Source organism: Brienomyrus brachyistius, chromosome 3 (genome assembly GCF_023856365.1).
Source record: "Brienomyrus brachyistius isolate T26 chromosome 3, BBRACH_0.4, whole genome shotgun sequence".
Taxonomy (NCBI): domain Eukaryota; kingdom Metazoa; phylum Chordata; class Actinopteri; order Osteoglossiformes; family Mormyridae; genus Brienomyrus; species Brienomyrus brachyistius.
This window is the reverse complement of record NC_064535.1, coordinates 15,998,235-16,002,738: the sequence shown is the minus strand read 5'-3', so window position 1 is coordinate 16,002,738 and position 4,504 is coordinate 15,998,235. Positions and strand designations below refer to the sequence as shown.

Genomic DNA, 4,504 nt, shown 5'->3' with positions numbered 1-4,504 from the left:
CCTGATATCCAAAATATGCAGGTTAATTGACTCTGAGGTTAAGTTACTGTGTGAGTGAGTGAATGTGTGTACATCTGAGTGCCAGGAGTCTGGTCCATGCTGTATCTCCCTCTCTTACACATTATTTCAGGGATATAATATTAATCAGTTGGTCAGTGTTGCTAGAATTTTAAGTAGACTTGCAATCAAATTGGAAAGAATTGAATTGAATATATGTTTATTTCATTTTCCATGAATAACAATACAAGGATATGGTCACTAATAAAGGACTTTGTCCATCGCAAAAACACAAAGAGTTGAATTCAGAAGAACTGAACTAGTGTTAATGCCTGTATAAAATATGAAGCTGATTTGCCCCTTTTATTTAAAGCTTGTCGAAGGAGCTTCCTCAGGCAGGACTGTCAGTCCCTCCTCCCCCACATCATCGTAGTCAGTCTGGCTGGGTATGGGGGGGCATCCCCAGGGGGCAGTGTGGTCAAAGCTCTCTCACCTACAGGGACAGAGGAGGGGAGACAGGTTACTAGCAGTGAATAGAAATGAGAGTTACTGTATTTATGAGTAAATAATGTGTATTTGGGAAGTGATTCGTGTATAGAGCATGATATGTAACTGATGTCTTTGGTTGAGAAATAGCACATAAAATTTAACGGAAATTAAATAAGCATCTGAGAGTAACACTGTGCTGTGACAGGCTGTGATTCACTGCATTAGTTGTGTGTAAAGAGAAACTGACCCTGTAAAACATGTGGGCTCTGCTCTATACCCTCAACATCATCATAGTCCTCTGCTGTGTCTCCTGTCACCATCAACCCTGAGCCTGAAACAGAAAAGATGGTTTAGATTAATTTTAGTGCATTAACCAGATGTCAAGCTAATGTTATAATTTACCGGACAACCTGCCTGAGTTCTTCCCAACAGTATCCCCATCATCCCCTGTGCGGCTTTTCTCACAAGCTTCCTTGTCACAGTATGAAAAACCAGCCATATTCCAATTAATCATGCAGTACAGGATCAGGGAAAGACTGGAGCCTGTCGCAGGTGGTGTATGGCACATGGCAGGGGAACAGCCAGAACAGGGTACCGATCCATCACAGGACACACAAACAGCAACACATTGTGGGTAATTTAGAGACAACGGTTTACATAAGTGCATGATTTTGACCTGCAGGAGGAAACCGGAGTGTCCAGACGTAACTAGTGTAGCTGCAGCAAGAGCATAAAAACTTAGATCGGGGGCAGGATTTAACCCCCCAACACTGGAGGTAGGAGGTGACAGTGCTACAGACAGAGCTATGACTGAACTGTTTTTCTAATGTGTCTGCATGATATTGTAGTAAACATGCAATATAAGGTTAAAAGATATACTAAGAAGGAACATGGAACATGGATAACCTAGACTAAATTACACAGACCCACATAAAAGATCATCAGTAAACTTCTCCACAAGGACAGAATCACCGTAGGTCTCTATCATCTCCTCTCCTTCTGGTTCCCCTGAGGTAAACTGTGATCCTAACAGAGCTACAAAGTGCTTCAACATGAAAGACATTTTCCTACAATATCAGACATTCTGTCATAATACATGTCTTACAACAAACAAATACAACCAGCAATCCAGCAATTTGAACAAAGTAATTTTTACTAGTTTTGTAACAATGAGATCACATGCTTCTTCCAGAATCCCACTGTAAGCACTGCACTAATCCCCACATCCACAGACCTCAGCCCCCTACCTGAGAGAGGGTCTCCCTCACTGTCTTCCACATCTTCATACCCAGAGGGCAGCTCCTCAGAGAGGACACTTCCTGTGAAGGAGAGAGACAGTCAGTCCTGTGCTCAGGGAGACGCTGCATGAATGTTCCTCTGCTGACGCCTCTCAGACTGAGAAGACAGGATGTGTGGGGTTAGAGCAGCTAATGCTCACGCCCACACAAGCTAACTGACAGTCTTACCAGAAACATCCTCTCCCTCCTTATTGGCTGGTTTCTCTCTCACCCTCAGGGCTTTACAGCAATGCAGCAATGAGGCCCCCATGTGGTGTCTGAGCTCAATCACATGGTTAGATAAAGATAAATTTAGTTAAATATACAGATCAAAAAGCTGCTGGATAGACTTTTACTTGATCAAAAAATCAAACAAGGAATATGCAATTTTGAAAACTGTGACAATGCGGGAAGCACGGAGGTGAAGGCAGGCATGGGGCTTTATTAAGTTTATTAACTAAGGGGCTTTATTCAAATGAAACACAAGACAGGCAAAAGGAAATAGAATAGAATATATTTATTTTCATTGCATTGCGACTAATGCAACAAAATTAAAACAGCTCTCAGAGATACATACTCACACAGTCATCAAAATATACTTTAAAGTGGATAAAATATTAAAGTGCCTGTCAGTAGTTGCATGAAAATTCCATGAGAAGATAGTCCAGATATTTAACATGGTGGAAGTGGGGGCAGCGGGATGGACGGTAAGAGAATTTAGTTCTTTGACAGCTGAGGGGTAGAAGCTGTTCCTCAGTCCTGTGGTACGGCACTTTAAGGCTCTGTAGCGCCTTCCAGAGGGCAGTAGTGTAAAAATATGATGGAAAGGGTGAGTATTGTCACGGATGATTCTACAGGCCTTGCTGTGACAGCGCAACCTGTAGATGTTTTCCAGGGGAGGGAGGGGGAGTCCAATAATTTTTTGTGCTGTGTTGACCACTCTCTGAAGGGCTGTCCTGTCTGCATCTGTACAGTTTCCATACCATGCCAGGATGGAGTAGATCAGTATGCTCTCAACTGAGCAGTGATAAAAAGTCTTCAGCAAAGTGGCGGAGATGTGATTCTTCCTCAATGTCCTGAGGAAATGCAGCAGCCGGAGGGGCCGCAGGCATCCGGGAGGCTGGAGCTGGAGGGGACCTCGGAGGAGCTGAGGAGGCAGGCCGGGGGACAGACGCAGGGGATGAGGAGGGAGTCGGAGGGGGCACCAGGGGAGGCGATGAGGGAGCCAGAGGGGGCACCAGGGGAGGCGATGAGGGAGCCGGAGGGGGCACCAGGGGAGGCGATGAGGGAGCCGGAGGGGGCACCAGCAAAGGCAAGGAGGGAGGGGGAGCCACAGCAGGCGACGGCGTGGCCACAGTCGGCCAAGGTGACGTCCCCATGACGTGCCGGAGTTGGGGGACCCGCAGGCGATGGAGTAGCCGCAGCAGGGGAACCCGCAGGTGACCGACGAGAGGTCGGAGGCGGGACCGAGACCGCGGGACCGAGGCGTTGGAGGGGGACCTGCAGGTGACAGCCGGACTGGAGCCCCAGGACCCACAGGCGCCCCCCAAGCCCCAGACAAGGCGAGCGAGGGCGAGCCAGGGGACAGGGCGGGTGGGACTCTAGCCCTGCGTGTGTGCCCTCTCTCCGACATGCGGGGTATAGGCCGGGGTCGACCTCACCAGGGCGAGGGCAGAGAAGTTATCAGGGAGGTCCCCGAGGGGTCCCATTCGAGCTCCTCCTCCTCCAAGGAGAAAGAAGCAATAGTCCGATTGTCCAGGACCTCCTCAGGGACTGGAGCTGGGGGGACTGGAGTGGGGTCATGGACCAGGACAAGAGCCACAGCGGTTGCAGTCACAGGTGTGGGTGGAGCCTCGGGTGGAGGCGGAGGGGCCTCGGGTGCCACCCTCTAGCAGTGCAGTGCGACCAACTAAGCTCTCCTCTCAGACACGCGCTGCACCAGAAGCCGGAGGTTTTCACGCACAACCTCCACTAAATGTGCGTCTTCAGTAAGGGACATTCCCTCCAGGATGTCTCTGCTGCAGCTGGCTAATTTCCTAGCCTCCGGGTTCTCTCGGACCTCCGGCTGGGCCAGCCAGTAAAGGACCATATTCACTAGACTGACATAGACCTCATCAGCCAGCGGGGGTACCTTCTCACGGAGACTTGTCATTCTGTCAGGTGCGGGTTGGATGGGTGAGCAGGAAGCGGGGAAAGACAAGGCAGGCAGGCAGGGAATTCGGGGTTTAATAAGGGACCGGGAGGACAGGACAGACAGCAACCAAATAACATTAATGACAAGTCTGGGGAAGACGGACTCAGACGCGGACTAAATACCAAAAGACAAGCCGAAAATAACAAGAAACAGCTGGGCATGATCGGGGAAGCACACGTGGATAATCAGGGGGCGTGGCACACACGAGGATTGGACAAGCTGGGCGTGACACTACCCATAAATATTAAAATATTTTTATGAAACTTTCCAATCTGTGCTTTCTCACCAAATAGCCAGTTTGTGGGGGGTCAGACCAACAAAATCAATAGCTTGAAAAATAAGGGATACCCTAGTGCTTTTGGTGAAAAAGAAGGACTGTACATACAGATTTTGCGTTGATTTCAGAAAACTGAATTCGGTGACCATCACTGATGCACATCTTCTCCTAAGAGTAGATGATAGTTTGGATGCACTGTCTGGCTCCCAGTTTTTCTCCACCATGGACGTGTCTAGTGGATACTGGCAAGTCGAAGTAGATCCTGTAGAC

The 4,504-nt window shown here is 48.7% G+C and overlaps 1 long non-coding RNA gene across 1 annotated transcript; it reads right to left on the bottom strand.

Annotated features, from left to right (window-relative positions):
* Positions 1-213: 213 nt before the first annotated feature.
* Positions 214-1,934, bottom strand: LOC125739215 (uncharacterized). Its single transcript, XR_007397087.1, has 3 exons — positions 1,734-1,934; positions 734-817; positions 214-490 (listed from the first exon to the last, which is right to left on the bottom strand). It is a non-coding gene; the product is annotated as an uncharacterized LOC125739215 (long non-coding RNA).
* Between the last annotated feature and the right edge of the window lie 2,570 nt (positions 1,935-4,504).